General features: G+C 41.0%; 1 long non-coding RNA gene across 1 annotated transcript; it reads left to right on the top strand.

Moving 5' to 3' along the window:
- Positions 1–1897: 1897 nt before the first annotated feature.
- Positions 1898–11639, top strand: LOC137665378 (uncharacterized). The gene is made up of 3 exons (XR_011048494.1): positions 1898–2008; positions 3671–3876; positions 11527–11639. It is a non-coding gene; the product is annotated as an uncharacterized lncRNA (long non-coding RNA).
- Positions 11640–18800: the final 7161 nt, after the last annotated feature.

Below are 18800 nucleotides of genomic sequence, written 5' to 3'. Positions count from 1 at the left end.
CCCTGTCTTTTAAATGTGGAAATGCGATGGACCTGTGTCTGACCTGTTTTATATGATTTGGGAAAACTCAGCTAACTTAAGTGGACTAACTGTACACTTGTTTAGAATGGTGTCAGAGACTGTTTCAAGTACAGTACTGCATGTGTAGCTTGCAAATATTTGGGTCGCAGAAGAGCATCTAAATGGCCTTTGTTTAATTGAAAACTGCACATGGGTTAAAAACTCCAGTGTCAGTATAATGGGCATTTGAGGAGTTGTGAGATATAAAACTGGGGTGGCAAGTATATGCAAAAAACAAGGGAAGGTGAAACAGGGCTTCTGTGCACAAAATCTGCGTACCTATATTGCCGTGTGATGTTAATTAATTCTTACTTCTGGTCCTAAATGACTGTGCCTGATGTGTCTGTCTTGTTGAGCTCTCTCCTTGTTTCACTGAAGCAGCAGCATCAGCATCTGTACTGGTTGTAAAAGCAGCATTTGTAGTAATTGTCAAGAAAGGCGAGATGACAACTGACACTAGTTTAAATAAAAACCAGTTGGGCATTTTACATGCCTGCAATGCAGGGAATCTCCATTTCAGCTGGCTTTTTCTTCAAACTTTGACGATAAGCATCATATCCTTGCTAAGGGAATTTCTCTTCGCCGCACTTCTGTGAAATAGCATGATCATCATTTCACTCATGGAAAACAGGTAGTATTAGCAGGGAAGGGTGAAAATTACGGTATCTGAATCAGTGGATTCTGTGTGAAATGTTCAAATGCCTGTCTTGGTTTGGAAATATGGACTTAGACTTTGATGTTTTAAGGGGTCAAGAGCTGAACCTGGCTTTCTTGAAAACATTAGGAAATCAGTGAACCATCCTTCCCCTTCTTATGTGCAGGTGTCCACTTGGAATTCAGTTGTGTTTGGTGGAGCAATAGAGAATTGATAGGCTTTGAGGATAGGGGACTTTTTCTAAGTAATTTCCAAAATTATGAACATGATGGTGAAGAAGCCAAATCCCTTTAAGCATTTACAAGCTGTTTTAGAAACTTCTTTTTCCCTACCATATGATAAAGAAATATTAGTGAGTAATAGAAAAATGCCTGAGGCCATGAGCATACCGCCGTGGTTAGGTAACTTTGCTCAGAGTTTTCTCTGAGCAAGCTGGTGACTTTTGAACTGTGCTTAGCCAGCCACCACCGCAGCTCTCGGGCATGGAGACAGCACTGTCACGACAACTGACCAGCTCTGCTTTTTGGGCTAGTTAGCTGGGGTGCGTGGCCACTCTGGCACTCTGGGCCTGGAGTTAGCTTCTTCCAAGGTGAGTTGGTTTCTGTGCACATGCCTGTCCTGAATAGTCCAGGCAAACGCAACGTACCTTCATTCCTGTTTCCAAGCTGTGGAATGTTTGCTTGTACGGGTTGCTGTCTCTTGACGTCTGAACAAAATCTGCTATTACCCTTTCAATATTTTTAATGACTGTCCTATGACTAATTTCACCCAATCATTCCCAGATGCTTCAGCAGCATTCAGCCTCTTATGGGCCTGAGGGCAGGCACACAGCCTCCCAGACCTGGAGAGACGTGTGAAGGGTACCTTTCCCTCCTGGTGCTCTCACACCAAACATTCTCCTCTGCATCGGGTTCACACGGGAGGATGTTATGTCCCTCCTGACATCCTTGCCCTCGCCTCTGCAGAGTCTGGCTATGTAACTTTGCGAGGCTGAATTCCAGTATCTATAGTAACATTTAAACAGAAATAAAACAGTTCCCAAAACAGGAAAAAGTTACTGAAAACTATCCAGAAATGAGATCTTACCTCTCCTGGGTCTCACAGGCAGCAAAACGTGGGTTGCTGGATCTATATAAACCATAGATGAGATCCTTATCCGTGTTGTCTCCTTTCACAGTATACAAGGGAGATGGAAGAGAGGAAGAGGTCTTCAGAGAGGAGACAATTGACCTGGAATGGGAACGGGGGAGGACAGCCATGTGGCCACTTTCCAAAGATGCTTTCAGAAACTTGGTAAGAGAATTTTACTAGGGATGGGTGTGGCAAGAGCCATGGGGACATTAATAATGGCTGCACTTCAAAGTGCTGGGAGAGCATCGCTGCTCCCGTGCCAGCTGAAGAGTCTGTCTGGGATGTTTGAATTACATGGAACTGAGAAGACCAAGGTTAGGAGAACATGAAGATGGCTTTTCAGTCAGGTTTACTCTCTGTCTGCACTGAAGGCACCTTCTTTTCAGGGGTCTTTGGATCCCTTATGAACAGCAAAGCTACTCCTATGGTGATCACCTCTCAAAAGAACTCTCTCAGCAAAACCTTCTGGTGAGGCATGGCCAAAGCAGGTTCACATCAGTAGAGAAATTCCACCTTTGGTGAACAGCTATTTAGAGATACCATCATAAAAATCTACTGTAGCAATTCTGAAGCTTTATTTAAAATAATTGTGAATGCTCAGTATTCATTCTTGGGCACAAAGAGGTGTCCATTCACATTTCTTTGTGCTTATTCTGTGAACAGACTTTCGAGGGGCACTTGTGCTGTATTTATTTCTGCAGGCATCCAATCTGCTCTGTCGTCTCTTTGGGGCATACAATATCCAAAATCTTGCTTTGGCCTGTTCCCAATGTGCCTGTTGCCATCTCTCCTCTTTATGAAGACTTTGCAGAGAGCATCAGGAGAGGACAATATATTGTGCAAACTTCTAATAAAAGGCCTGGACAAACTGCTACTGGTCAGCCATGTGTTCCATGAATAGGTGGAAATTTAGAGTTTGGGGCTTGTAGAGCCTCCAGTTTTGTACAGAAACTATGTATTTTTCTTGAATAACCCTAATGGCTCTCGGTTCTGATGCAATTTACAACATTTTTTTTTTGTTCTACCATGTTTGAATGCTTGACTTTTGAAAAGGAAATGTGATATCTTTGTAGGATTATATTCTGTCACAAAATGACATCTTTTTTTGGAGTGTGCTTGTGGTAGGTAAGAAGTATAAATTCAGAATACAGAAATCTTAAATCAGATTTTTTACTTCTTGGGTTTCAGAGATGATAATAAAATGTGTCAGTTATTTAAGATGTAAAGTGAAAATAGAAAAGATGCTTAAACTTAAGGGTCAAGCTTTAAGGAAATATTTTAAAAATCATGACAGATAAAGTAACATTCATATTCAAAAGCAGTTGAATTTTATTGCTTTGGGGAAAATAATTACATAATTAAAAATGCAAATGAATGTTTCTCTGAAAAAGGGCTATGTACCTCCTGCAAAATTTGCCACTAAGTCTGAAGCCTTTAAACTCTGAAATCTTCCCAAAGAAAATTGTTGCAAAGATAAACATCGGTCCTTTGGGGCTGGAAGTTCTCAGAAATAAGCACTTGAGAAAGTTAGAGCTTCTTATACAGGTGCCATCGACTTAGAGAATTCCTCAGTGATACACTTTTTTCACATTACTCCATAAACTAAGCCTTACTCTGTTAACAAACTAGCTTTTAGTTACATGAGCAATTAATAAAAAGATCACCGATCCATTTAAACTTTTTGAGGCAGTTATGATCAGGGCTGGGAAAGAGAGTTAAAGGTGAATGGAAAAAGGATCAGATGTGGAATATTTTGACCACAAAGGTCATAAATGTGACTTCAAGTGTACAAAACCCCAAAACTAACAACAATGATTTTGGCAGGTAGTAATGAAGAATTGGGAGGATCAGAAATTCTAGAGTGCAGAATCAACATACACACCCACTGAACAAAATTCACCCCGATGTAAACAGCAAGCAACAGCCCATTTCCCGCATAAATCCCATTTACATCCTTAAGTTGGAGTGAATGTTTAGAAGTAATTTCAAAAGCATACTTGAGAAGACAGAATTTCAGTCTTTGTGAATGAGTAAGTATCCTGGAATCTGCAAAGGCTTACGTATGTGCCTAACCTAATATACTGCAAATATTTCTGGTATAATAACTAATAATGTGTAAATTTAAAATGCTGGCTGTAAAGGTTAGGTAGAATTGGGACCTAAGCAAAGAAATGTAAGACATGGAGAATAAATCATAAAATCTATCTTTTAAGTATGTGTCAACAGTAATAGAGTAGTTAGCATACCCTTAGAGCTTTATATATCAAAAGCACTATATGAACAATGGTCCAGATCCAAAATGCCAATATTCATGTCAGTGGTTTCAAAGAAATGCAAGGGGCTACTTTGGTAGGGTTGCTTTTCTCTAAGCTTTACATGCAGCAGAGTCACCTATGTTACTATAACGTAGTTTACAGATGAAATAGCATGATAGAGTAAGAAACAGATATTTACTTATTTTTTATATTAGTAAAGATCTCAACAAAGCTAAGAGAAAACACCTTAAGGAATCAAACAAGTCATTATTATGTAGCCATGTATCCAACCAAGCTGGTGTTATAGATTTCTCCCTTTAAAATTCATGTTAAATAGAGATAATGAAGACAAAAATGTCCAGATTTTTTTGTCTTTAAAGATCCTGTTTAAGGAAACTCTAAGCCAGCAGGTTCACCAAAAGACTATTGAGCCTTCAGTGGAACGTGTTATGCAAGGTGGATTTCTCTTGGGTGATTGCCACTGTTTAAGACTTGCGGTAGGCATTGCTTGAACGTTGCTGTGTAGCCAAGCAAGGATCATTTGCTTTAAGAAGATGCTATATCAGTTTTGTATTCTCTTTGTGACATCTTCTTCCCCTCAAATGGTGGGCTATTAATTGGGCTGTTTTGCAGAAATGGGGAGAATTCAAGGTTTGAAAGCATGGTAAATTCTGTCTGCCCATCAGCACCCAGTCTTTCCAGGCCAAGCTGATTTCTTTCAAATACCCCCCCTCCCAACATTTCTTTCGTTTCTTTTTTCTTTATAATTTCATTTATTGCTTGAACTTCTGTCAATTTTACAGACTAGAGCTGCTGTTTCTGTATAGATAGATAAGAACACACCAAAACAGGATTTCTTTCAATCTTAAAATTGGTTTGCATATCCCACTGGATAGGGGAACACAAAATGCACAAAAGATGAGTGGAAGAAGCAAGGTGAAAATAATTCAAATACGGATGGTCTGCCTCCTTGCTTTCAGCAAAATCTTCAGTTCTTAATTCTAAAATAATTAGACACAAATCTTGAAAAAACATTGATTCCATGAATACAGACTAAATTCCCTGCTCACTTCAGCTGAGTTGCACCAAGAAGTTATTTGCCCCCGCATATTTAAAAGACGATATCCTTGGGCATGCCTAGTGATAACTGTAATTGTGAGAAAGCAAAGCAAAGCAAAGCAGGTCCCTTTTTATGCCAGTGGCTCACACACTGAGGAACCTTGAAAACTCTTGTTTCTCAGACAGGGTATCTGTGGAATTCCTGCCATCTATGTGCAACGAATTCAGACTGAGATCTTAAAATTGGCTTCCTTCAATCGAGTTTTGTTATGCACTTGGCATGCTTTCACACCCAAACCTCCCATCTGCAGCCTGCACCTGCATTGCTCCATATTTAACTCAAAGATCTCTGAACTTCCTGGACCACTAAGGTGTCTTTTGGTTTGTGGCTTGCTGGCCAGGGCTGTTGCTTACCATAAGAAAGAGGTTTAGATACAGTAAATAATATAGGTTTCCAGTTTCCTCAGTTTTGTTTCAGCCCATTGAAAAGAGCTCCTTTCTGGCATGCTGCAGCTTTTCCTCGGCATGAAGCACAGGGCATGAAGAGCAGGGTATAGCATTTATAACCTGACATTACAATGCTATTGCTTTGCATTCTTACGTTTTCTCTTTCTGCACAATAGCAAAGTGAATGCAGTATACACTGACACCTTTACCACAAACAAACCCACTATTTTCTGCTCTCAGTTGCTGAACTGTTTGAAAAAGAGCAAATCCTTCTCTTTGTCTTACGACTGCTTCTGATAAGCTGGCAGTAGGAATTCAAGACTCCAGTGCAGCCTCTTGTACGACACAGCTGAGCTGCTCCACGGCGAGCCCTCCCAGCCAGTGGGGAGCTCAGCAGCTCAATGGACTAAAGACACAGCGGGTGTTTGCCCAGTGATTTTACAACTATGTTGCACAACTAATTATTCACCCTGGCTTTATAGCTATGCCTCTTCCTTCCTGGTCTTGTGGGTCTCTTCAGTGCTCTGAAGGCTGGGTCAGGCTTGATAAAGTGAAAAAAATCCCTCTAGGGATCCCCTATAGGTGCACACAAATTTCTGGTGAGCTGTATACACTATTAGTAAGACCAAATATTTAAATATCAAGAAATAGTTCCTAAAAATTATAAAATAGTGTGCATGCACATGCAAACACTCCTGGGTACACCCAAATATGCATATGTACATACATTAATACAGATACACACATAGATATCTATATTTATAGTGGCTTGGATAACCTATGAACTTGAAGGTTCCTTGGCCTGACTTTTATGGATGGGAGTTGATAGAGTACCTGTGAAGGCTGGAGGTCTGCTCTACACTAGAAAATATGTTTGGAGCTGGTGAGCCTTCCACAGTTATGATCAGAGAAAAGATTGCTTTTGTTTATGTCTCTTGTTTTCTGGGGAAAAAACCCTTTTCTGGTACAGCTGTGTCTCCACTGGAATTTGCTGAATCCAGAGCAGCAAAGGATCACTTGGAACTGCTCCAAATGCTGCACTTGGCTCCTTTCTTCAAGCCGGCTCGAAGGGGTTAGGGGGCATGAACTGGCCACCCAGTTCCAGAGAATCCTTTGGGCGTGACCGCTTTTTATTGCTATTCAAAGGCAAGGCACTACAAGCAATTAATAACCTGTGTAAAACTGCTATTGAGATGTTTGCTGGCAACAAGTAGAAAGATGTTTGTTGAAAGAGGCATGGTTTAATGGTCTTAGCCCAGGACTGTGATTGAGGATCTCCTGTGTTCTTCCTGTGACTTTGACAGTGATTGCCAGTCTGTCTTTTGACCGATCATAGATTCTCTGTGTGCTTCTATTTACCTTCTCTGAAATGGGCTAGAAAGTTTTAATCAGCTTTTAAGAGCCAGGAAAAATTAGTTTCTGTTTACAAAATACCGTCAAGACATAAAACATCAATCATCAGTCTCATCTACCTTTAGTTTTCTGAGTATTAGGTGTTCTAGACACGCTCTGCATTTGGTGGAGAGAGACGTCCCCAGAGGGTGAGACCTCCCCATGTGTCAGCGTGGGAGTTGTTTTCCTTCTTAAAGAAATTCCCCCTTTCCAGCTGCTATAGAGGGAATCTAGATGATTGAGCAAGGCTGACTTTTAGATGGCTAAGGTAAAGAGAAGTGAACCCCATCCTGGACGCTACGTTTAGGGTTCTTTATACACTGTGCAAAGAAGACAGAGTTTGCACTTCACATCTCTGATCTCTGAAACGAAAAGATCTGCGCAAATGAGAGGCATGAGTGTTTCGCGAGGGAATGCCTGGAAAAGAAAGATTCTAACCCGAATTAGAAATGGTTTAAATAAAATCTTGCAGCAAAGTCGAGTTGTTGCCGTGAGTTAAGATGAATGGGCTACAGGGCTGCTTGGAGCTTTAGGAATGGAACAGGAACACAGGCTCACCAAGCATTTCAACAACTCAGGTGGCTGGCTAGGAAAGAGAAGATACAAGTCAAGAAAAATAGTAATTATAGATATTATCATTGCTATGGAGCAAGGCCAGTGCAATAGCCCAATGGCAAGCACACTGTATTATTGGGGAGCTGAATAGAGAGAGTTTTAGGCCATCTGTCCAAGTGGACCAGGAGAGAGTCAGTGCTCAGAAGTGATCTCAGCTGCAGGAGGCAAAATGCCAGCCACTTTACTAACACAGTCTCCTTTGCCAGCTGATCTGTTTGGCAGTGTTGGTGTCAGCAAAGCAAAGCAAGGCTTAATGAGATTGCAGGAGGAATGGCAGGCGATGGCCCTAAGCGGGCAAGGCTTCTTTACAGTACGCAGTAGCCACAGTTTTCCATGTGCGGTCACAAGGTTGCAGCTGGACCAGAAAGCAACCCCTGGGTGGGACCACTCCTTGCATCTGAAAAGATGGGCTTGGATGAAAACAGGCTGAGGTCAAAGAGCTGGGCTTGGAAAGCTCCAGGATCCACAGCTCATGTTAACAAACTGTCCTCTTGCTGAGAGCAAAAATTTCTGAATCCTGGCTTCTTGAACGCTGCTAGTCCCTGACGCAGTCCTCTGGGTTCACTGCACGTTTCTCTGAGTGCTTGTGCTCAACACGTGGCAGTTTGCAGCAGGAATGTGTCACCAGGCAGTGCTCGGCCGAGAAGCCTGGGCAGGGACCCCACACAGCATGGGCTTGGATGACCTATGAACTTGCAGGTGCTTTCGGCAGTGACTACCACTGGCTGTGCATCTGTGGCTGCACCAACCCAGAGTGTTTTCAGGAAAAAAGTAAACATGAGTAGACATTGCCTGAGAGCTCTCTATTTAAATTAAAAAGTGATTTTAAGGTGGTAGTTCCTGTCATCTGTTGCAATCCTTGAAACATTGATGGTGACCGGTCTTCTACGGGTGGCTGAACCCCAGAAAACCTGTGGGGTATACCATCCCTATAGGATTAATACCTATCAGGTAGGATGATACACTTCAAAAGGACACAAGTCTGTGTCTCTCCTGTTGCAGACAGTTGTTGTCGTACAATCCCTTTCACAAGTTAATGGAGTTTCTCTGTAAAACTAGTTAGGTTTCTATTTCCACTTTTCCTATTGTCTGTTTCAGAATCCTATTTCTTTGCTGGTTAAAAATCTGAATTATGGTGTAAATTTATTAATTCCAATTTCCATCAAGTACCAGCATTATCCAGTAGCTGAAAAAGTTTTTTTAGCTTTCTGGTGTTTATGCTATATCCCTATTTGACCTTCATTTCACTAGGTTAAACAAATGAGGCTATTGTATTCTATTGTGTGGTAGCCTATCCATTCTTTGACTCACGCCAGTCATCTGCACTGTCTTTGCATCCTGAATTCATCCCTACTGAACAATGGATGATCAGAATTGTATACAAAATATGTCAGGTGAAGGCCAGTGCTTTGTACATTGCCATGAGTATTATTCCCTTTCTAATGGCAACATTTTGTCTGAAATATCCCAGGACCACATTACTTCATTTATAATTACATTTGGATCTAATGGGCATTCTGTGGTCCTGGTATCCCTAGACTTCTCTTCTGTGTTTCCAGTTGATAATCTCCACCATGCTGCAGAAATTCTTGTTTCTAATCCCTCAATGCAGGAATTAATATTATTACATTTCATTTAATTTTAACTTACTGTAATGCTTTGTTCAATAGTGAATTTGTAAAGCATTTAATGAAATGTCAGTGTTTGATATCAATGCAGATATTTAATTAATTCATTATTATTATTTCACATAAAACAAAGAGAAAATTGGATGTTCTCAGAGTGTATGTTGCCTAATTTGAGAGCATTCGTGTGGGTAAAAAAGATATTACAAATAATATTGAGTAATAAAGGGAGATCTTTAGTTTAGATTTCTAAGTCCTTGTCCCAGCTGTGCACAATTTCATAAAATTTAATTGGATTTCATAGTGTGTCTTATTGCAGCAAGGGGAATGCATTTACTGCATTTTTATTCCGAATGCATTAAAAAACTTTTCTCCAGATAAAAGCACACATTTTTTGCACAAGGATAGCTGAGCAATAGGACAGTTTAACCAAAGTTAGCTTAATTAATAGACCTTTGCAATTCAAGTATGACAAGGTTGCAGAAAACTGACTGAGCTGAAGTTCTCCAGCCTATAGAACTGGAAGGGCCAAACGTTGCTTTTGGTAGAGGATATGATTCTGAGTTGTACAAAAAGTGGTTTTGTGTTGTTTGTGCTGTTGGAATCACCAATATTTCTCCTGTTCATTTCCATAAGAAATCCGTATATCTTAGAATAAATACAGGAGGGTAAAGTTCAGGGAGAGCATTTTGTTTTAAGACTGCATTTTTCTGCCTTCGAAATGCTGGATTTCTCAACTCTGTGGTTGCATTAATGACATTCTTTTTCTTGACATCTCTATGTATTTGTATGCATGTGTACTTTGCATACATAACATTCATGAAGATGCAAAAAAATATATATACAGTGCAAGAAAGGCTCATCCATCGTCTTGTTACTACTGGCAGTTCTTGAGAAATGGAAAACAGTGCTTGCTTTTTTTTTTCTTTCTTTCTTTTTTTGCTCTATTTCAAGCCTACAGAGATAGGGCCTTTGGGAACTACAACATTGTTTTTCCTACTTTCAGGAAAATGTAACTGTCATTCAGCAGTGCCTTATCTGCCACATTTTCTTTGCTTGAAGCAATGTTTTATAGAAGTATTTGGTTATAAGTGTAGAGGATCTTTGGCTACCACATACGCTCTGGCTTTAATAGTTATTCCTAGGAATCTGACCAGTCATACTTCTTCAAAAACTAAAAGGTGGCAGGTCATTTTGGTGTTAACGCTGTTTGAAAAGCATGATGAAAAGCTTTATAAAAAGAAATATTAACCAGACCAAAACAATGCTACAGTCTTCAGAAACATTTCATGCTGCAAGTGAGTTTGATGTTCACAAGGGAAGGACAGACCTGTGGGTAAATAGGAAACTTCCTTTTTTTCCAGCTCTCAGAGTAGTGTCTGGCCGAAGGCATGATCCTGGCATCCCCAGGGTCAGGCTGTGACTTTCCTCTGACTCCAGTGGGCTTTGGGTTTTATTTTTATCTTCTTGGGGTCTTTGGGATCTGTTGTATGCAAATACCGCTCGTCTCTCTTGGGTATTAGAAGATTGGATTCATTAATCTGTTTAAAGAACATTAAAAGCCTGGTATAAGGGTTGCTATAAAAACTATTAAATATTAATATTGGCTTGGATTTTCAAAGACTGGGAAAGGAGGGAGGTCCCCAGGGGGAGCTAGGTCCACTAAAAGCCATAGGAAATGTAACTGTTAAAAATTGCTTTTTCTTCTGGCAATCCTTGCTGCTGTATGCAGAGTGCATATGTGAATTAAGATATCTCACATATAGCATGCTAACAGTTAAAGCCATAAATGTCAGCTGGTTCAGCTTGCAGGAGAATAAGGAAATTGTGGGTAAAATATGGCTACGACATTTGATAAAAATTGAAATTGTATCCGTTTAAAAAGAACGACTTATGAGTACATATTGCTAAAGCATATCTCCTTCCAGAAAATCTCACTTTCTTCTCTCAAAGACAACATGTGAGTAAATAGAAACTGCATCTTTCACCTTTGAGTCTCTTTCTTTGGTTGCTGCATGTCTGATACGCCATGCCGAAAAGGATCACTAAGAGTCCTTTAAAAGAGGAATTGGGATCAGAGGCACAGAAAAGCAGGAGCTGACTTGCCTGCTGACCCCCGCTGCTCTAGAAGTGTGCAGTTTTAAGTTAAGAATCAGAAGCAGGTTATTTATAGTTGAAATTTATACTGTAGTTTAAAAAGAAATAATGAAGAATGTGATTTTTTTTTTCTATGGTAGTGACACATCCAGTTTCTCCAACTTTGAGCTAACCTGTACTGTTTTTGCAGGAAAGCTTTGGTGTCCGTATCTGAAAAATATCACTCTACACCCTCCGATAAGCTAGAAGCAACCTCCTGGAAGCTAATCTGTGGGGATGAACTCTGGTGTCACTGTGGAGCCTCAAGGTCAGAGCCTAAAGAAAAGAGTAACGACGGAAGTGCCTCCAGTATTTTGCCAAGAGTAGCAAAAGAAACTGTAATGTTTAAACCAAAAATGAAATTTGAATAGCAGACATTTTTATTGAGCAGTTGTACAGAGATCAAAACAAAGTCATCTCTGGATTTACCCTCCCCTTTTTATGATTTTCTTTGAAGTTTATTTTCTGTTTAAACAAACTTGCTTACTTCCCAGAAATTCATTCCTCTTTCTATAAGTAGATTCATGAAGCAGAAATTGTCTTCATGTTACACAAACTCCACACCCTTTGTGTTTTATTGCACTGCCGGTAGTTTGGTCTCGTTCAGATGTTTGCTTACGAGGAGATATGGGACTCTGGTTGTGATAGAAATTTATTACCTGTTTTATTGTTGCCATTTGCCCTATAATTTTAAAGGTAACCTGAAACGATTTCCTAAGAAAAGTCTCTCCTTCGACTTGTGTCCCCAGTCCTCTGGGATGCTCAACATTCTCAAACTCTTGTATACCCAAGTGAGCACCAAGTGCATTTAACATAATGTTGGATCTGAGCCAAGTGCTGAGTGTCTTACAAAAACAGAAAGAGAAAAAGAAAGCTTCACCTTAACTTAAGTTCTTCCAGGCCTGTCAAAGAATTTGGTTAATGTTTTAACTCAGAAGATACTTCCCAGCATTTGCTGTGTGGGTTATGTCAAGTTGCTGTGTAGTTCGCTATGTGAGTAGTCATGCATAGATCCACAAATTGCCATGTGTGGGGCATGGAAGAAAAAAATGCATTGTAGGTGCCAGCATAATGCCCTGGAGACCAGCTTTCTTTTCCTGGGCTATGCCATCAGTTTTGGAAAAAATGCTTCGAAAAATTCAGTGTATTTTGAGCACCAGGCCTGTCATGCCCAAAGTCTGTGTCCATACTCATAGATGCAAAAGCCCAGCTTAGTTTGTCATTGTAACTCCTTGGCGCACTGCAGTGATGTCATGTAAGTGGATCCGGCCGGCCAAAAGGTCCTAAAAACACATCCCAGAATGGCTGATGAGGAATACTATCAGGCAGCAGTCAACCTGTTATCAAGGGAATATGGTTGTGCTGTACAAGCTACAGGCACCCTATGGCTGGTAATAGGGGTGTGTGGGGCAAGAGGCAGGGAATATACCCCTGCTGGAGGCTGATCTCTGGCTGAACCCTCCCATCCCTACTCCCTTCTACTTTCCACTTTCATTTCTTTTTGCTCTGCCATTTTTTGCCCCATAATTCAAGCAAGCTTTAGTCTCTCCCACTCTTAAAAAAATCTCCCCCTTTGATCTCAATTGCTTCTGTAGGTACTACTCCTGCTTTCTTCTCCTTTTCATGAAGTTTTAAAACATTGCTAGGATTTCTCCTCTGTTTTGTGGGAAATCTCGTTCAAGTCCAGTTTTCTGTTTACTGCAGCCCCATGCAAGTCTTAGCTGAATTTCAGATCCAGCCTGCAATCTCCAGCCTCTTTACCCTATCAGGCATCTCTGGCACATACTCTGGGCTCCCTTTCGTCGCATGGCCCTGATCTTACCCCTGAGGGTTTCTGCAGCACAACTATCTGTGCTCTGTCTGGGTCTCACTGGAATCTGTCCTTGGCCCATGTGTGTTGAAGCTTTGCACAGACCTATGTGCGAAACAGTACAGCAACATCTGCACCTGTGGCTATATGTGCAGTTTTCACGCATCCACATGATAAGTAGGTAAATAAAAATGTGGATGATAGAAAAGGACAAAAATACAAAGTCACGTTGGGTTGGGCATGATAATTTTGCGGAATTTCTGCAATGTCACTGCTTTTGTAAAGGCAGTTTTTGCATGTGTCTTTGAGTGTACCTCTTTTGTATGAATAATCACATTTATGGTTCTGTGCGGCACCTAGGGGAGTTACTTTCAATAGTACGTACACGAGAGATGATAGAGAGTGCAGTAACACAGAGCAGTTTCTGTTGAGTTCAACATCCCATGTGGATCTGGCTGGTCAAGGAGACACCATATGTGAGGAGGTTTATACCTTTGGTCTCACTAAGAATGAAACAGGGTTGTTTCAGGTTTATTCCTTACCAGTTTTTATATTCATCTCATTGCCGTGCTTGCACAGCAAGTGGTCACTTAGCATTGCTCCTTGTTTTCCTCATGTCCTTCTGTAGTACAGAGCAAGCAAGGATTTGTGGTTTCCTTCTTTATCAAGAATAGCAAAGCTGAAATGGTAATGTTTCACATGTGCCTCTATTTATGGAAGTGACCTTCTCAGACCTGGAATAAGAATTTTACCATTTCAGTTTAGAAGAAGTGCCACATCTAAACCAAGAGTTTGGTTTTGATATGAGGGTCTTCAACAGCTGAAGAGATGTCACTGGTACTGATTTAAGTTACTTCTGCTTGGGCCTGTTACCCTAGACTCATGTCTTGTTTACACCGTCATGTGTGTCAGCTGTCTAAAATACAGGATACTTGCTCACAGGTGGAAGCAGTCAGGTGCCATCACTTCCAAGAGAAGTGCAAGTCAGCTCCAGTCCCAGAGCTGCTTCGCTGGTTAGGATGAGAGTGTTCCCATTCCAGCAAGTCTACCTGAAAAGCAAGAATTTATTGGAATAGACACATTGCGTGCTGACATATCTCCGTGGCTTCCACACCAGAACTGGCTTTTTATGTCCTACCTGATAGAAATGAGAACAGAACTACGCAACAGTATGTCCTTCTTTCCCCTTTCTCAGTATTTCTTTCCTCTCACGGCAGTCAGCTGGTCTTCTCACTATTTTGCTTTTGATTTCCTTTCTTGTGTTTTTGTCTTACTTTAGGTATCCTAATTTCTCCAGACTTCTCAGGTATCTCAATCTGAACTTCACTATACAACTTCAGAATCAGCTTAGCTGAGGTTGAGCTTCCCAGGAATTCGGACAAATTTGGGTTTGAACGGCATAAATTGGATAACTCATTTTCAGTGGAGTTGAGACTGAATTGAACTTTTGGGTCTGGGTCTGAGTTTATGTTAAATCAAATCTGAACATAGTTTCGAAAAACCTGCAAAGATGGAAAGATTAGATCCAGGTCTAAAGCCCTAATCCTGGATTTAGGTGCAGTTGTATCTAAGGTTCTAGTTTCCCATAGCAGAGAAATAGGAAACTCAGATCTATAGTTTTGGCTGTGGCCTATCTCACAGATTTATCCCATAAGGAATGTTTCACGGCTTGAATTTACATCCCTTTCCTAACACATATTAATAGTCCTTTACCTCTCTGTCCTTCTGCAAAGGTATCAGATAAGGTTTCAGCTCTTTAAACATTGATACTGGGTGTGCCGCCTTGTTCGCTAAGTCACCGTGCTTGTCACGCTTGCTGCACGCATCATTGAATCACGTACTCAGTGTTGAGCTCCCCAGTACTGGAGCTGGAGGTCTGATTTTTCATATGTCACACTCCTGAACTGCCAGCAGTAAATACAGACTTGCCTGTACGCATCTTTCAGGTGGTTTTGGGTCTGATTTGATTCCCACCAAAGGCAAGGGAAAAAGCTCCTCTGATTGATGTACGATTGGAACTATCAATACCAGGGTCTCCTTAAAATGATAATCTCTCATTAAATGTTTATCCAATTATAATAAAGAGCAAAATGCTCCATTATTTTTTCTATAAATGAACAAGTCAGACTTTTGGGAAAATATGGTGGCTAGAATGGAAAGGATGGCAGAAGAGTGAGTAAGGCTTTTTCATGTCACAGATCTCTTTGGACACAATGTTTAACAGGCAAATTCCTATCGTGAAGCACACCCTTGGGTCTGCAGTGGGAAGAAATGCCAGGTTGGGGGTCATGGCCTGTCACTGACAGTGGTGATCTCTGAAGGCAAAAGAGAGATCAGACCTTGGAGAGATGGGAAGGGGGGAGAGATGGGAAAGAGGGGAGAAATGAGGAGCTGAAGCTATAAGGATGCCCCGACATCCTGGTAAGCTTGGCTCAGCTGTTCAGCTTGAGCCCCATAATGTGAATAGAACTCAAATCCTAAATTTTGGGATTTATACTGAAAAATCTCTGGGGAGCGCCAGGCACCGATGAAGAGCATTGTAGTCTTGCTGTACTTACAGCAGCCTCTGCTGAAACTTAAATCCTGGAGCTCTTTAAACATTTTTATTTTTTCAAGACCGAAACTACACTGAAGATTAATTAACCTTTCTCCTTTCCAGAAAGCTACCTGGAATTTTGCCACATTGTTCTCATTTGACATTTATCTACAGAAATGCGAGAATTATGAGGCTGCATGTTGTTTAAAAGTGCCAATTTGTCATGGCATAGTTCGATTTAACAACTAAGAAAACTCCTTGGAATTACTAGAGGCATATTTTGTAAGGATATCCTGATGTAAAAAATGACCGACTTGACTTCGTTTGAGTGCTAGGGAAACAGGTTGCTCCTTAGCTGAGACTGAGCATGCTAGGTTTCACCCTTGATTGAGTTGGGAAAGCCTGGGTATCAACAGCTCTAGATAGTATTTGTAAGGAAAGAATTTAGCCAGCCAGCACGGCTTACTCAAAGGCTGTGTGAAAATTCATGGCTATTACCATGAAAACAGTGTAAGAGAAACAATGGGGGATCCTATTTGCATAATTGGAATTATGATTAGCAAAACGAGAGATCACTTTCCATTCCTTTTGCCCACGAAGACCTCTCTCATCGGGAGTAATCGACACAGTCATTAGTGAATCAGTCAGCTAAGGGATGGCACACAGGGCACTTTGGGTGGTCGGGCACTGGCAGAGATTTTGGGAGAGGTGCTAATTAGGGAGGGCTGGAATTAGGAGGGGAGTGAAAGCAGAGTTAAAAGCATAGAGATGCAGTAGGAAAAGATGATGAAGTAATAATTTTCATGTGCCATATACTTAGAAAATACATGATAATAGTTGGACTCGATGATCTTAAAGGTCCTTTCCAACCAAAACACTTCTATGATTCTGTGATAATATTTCATCATGAAAGGATTTCACAATTTTCCTCTGGAAAGTGTTTATCTTTTCCTGGATGTAGGTGTCTTGTGCAGGATCTTCTCACAGAAGTGGGGCTTTCTGTTACAAGTTCTTTAGGTGCTCTAAGGCCAACGCTGGCCCTGGCCCCCTGGTACTGTAAGCACAACTTTTTGGAGAGATCCTCCTGTTTAATTGACCTCAGGCACACACAGCCTCTCTAAATGTCCTCCCCAAGTTAGTCATCAGCTGATCAAGTACAACGTAGAGCTAAGACAAATAGTAAGCATTTGTGTGCATACCCATTGCGTAGTTCATACGGTATAGTTGCTTTGACTGTGTTATTTGACTATGCTAAGCTGGAGAGAGAGAGACTAGAAAAGGAGCCCCTGTGAGTGTTGTGCATGAGAATTACAGGCAGAATACATGCTTCAGAGTGGCATATCCAATGGGTTAGCCCAGCACTGAAATTAGGGGTTGAAAGGCTTGCGTAGGTGGCTGTCTGCTATGCCTCCTTTGCAGGAGCTGGAGAGATCCAGCTGCACAAATAGTTTGGCCGTTCAGAGGCTGGGGATTTTCTTCCTCAGCTCTGCTGCACTTTTTGTATGTGTTAAAAACACAGCAGTTATATGAGGTTTTATTGCTTGAAAATGAAGAAAACACTATAGCCAGCCATGCCACTAGCAGTCTCTCCTTGCCATACCAGTGTGCAGCTCCAGTTTTACCATCTGATTCGTGTATGTAGATATGAGCTAAATGCCCATCTGCATGCATGTGCAGCCAAGACCTGCAGAAAAGTCTGATATTCAGGAATTTCATGGAAATTCCTAGAAAATTTGGCCTTCTCATATAAACGTGTTATTCCACATGAAGTTATGATAAGCAAAAGTTAGTTTGTTTCCCTGCTGGCTTCTTAACCTAATAAAGGCTACTTATATTCTTGGGCAGATTTTTCTATAATTCATTAGAATATTAAGAAAACATTCTTATAACTGTGTGAAAGTATGAAACTTTGACTGGAAGTGCAGTAATGGGTAAGTTATTGACCATCTTGATGCCCTAGAGCCAGAGAATATGAACAGAATTACAATACCTGATGAAGAAATAGGCCTGCTATTGAGAAAGTTTCAAGTACATAGAAATGGCAAATTTGTACATCCACATTCTCATGGATGGGTGTTCAGGCATTCAGAGAAGGATACAGGGGTTAATTAAGACATTTAACTCTGATGGTTGAGCTCCTACTAATTGTGATGTACAGTTAATTCTTCTTACATGATAAGAAAAAAAAAAAACAGGAAGAGCATGAGAGAAGCCTTGGAGGAAGGCTGAGGAAGAAAAAAAAACCCTACAAACTGCAGTTCTTGAAATCTATTGAGGCTAAAAAAGCTTAAAGAAGATCCCAGTGAAGGAAATTAAGATTATCACAGAAAAACAAGAGAAGATCTGAAAAAGCAGCTGGTAATACATAGATCTGAAACGGAATTGTCAGGAGAATGGGCTTAGCTTGATGCTGTCAAGATGAAAAAAACCCTGAGGCAATTAACTTTGTGAGTTCAGAGGTGTGAATGAGTCAGGTTTTATACGGAGACGTATAAAACGTCTTTTGCTTGAACAGTGCATGATGTTTCAAACTGGGCATGGAACCACGAAGGTGAGAGGGAAAAGTAGGAATGAGAGCAGGGAAAAGGGGGATGTAACTTCCACGGCAAGAGTAAGGTAACCAAGGCCAGGAAACAACAGCAAGCAGCAAGCACGTTCTTTTCTGAGAACCACAGGGAGCAGAGGGCTGAGGATGCAGCGAGCTGGCAGTCAACCAACAGCTGAGGAAATAGTGGAAGAAGGAACGGTTGAATTCGTGGAAAATGAGTTTTCTTTCTCTGGGAAAGAGGTTCTTTTGTTTTTGACAGTCTCATTTGAACAGAAAGAGGAATTTGCCATCTGTGGAGACACCACTTCCAGAAAATCTTAACCTTTTCCTGACCAGCTGTGGAGCGGCAGCTGCCTCACACACTAACTGTGTGGCAGCTCAGAGCGGTCTCATTTTTCACTGCCATCGGTTCGAAACATCGAGTTTCTTTATAACTGTGTGATACAGAGTTCTTTGGTTCTTCTAATATGACCTTTAGTGGCGTTATACCACTAGACGTACAAACCTCCTTTCTTGGCCATAACTTACCTC

This window comes from Nyctibius grandis, chromosome 6, assembly GCF_013368605.1.
Source record: "Nyctibius grandis isolate bNycGra1 chromosome 6, bNycGra1.pri, whole genome shotgun sequence".
NCBI classification, from domain to species: Eukaryota; Metazoa; Chordata; class Aves; order Nyctibiiformes; family Nyctibiidae; genus Nyctibius; species Nyctibius grandis.
This window is presented reverse-complemented; position numbering and strand designations above follow the sequence as displayed.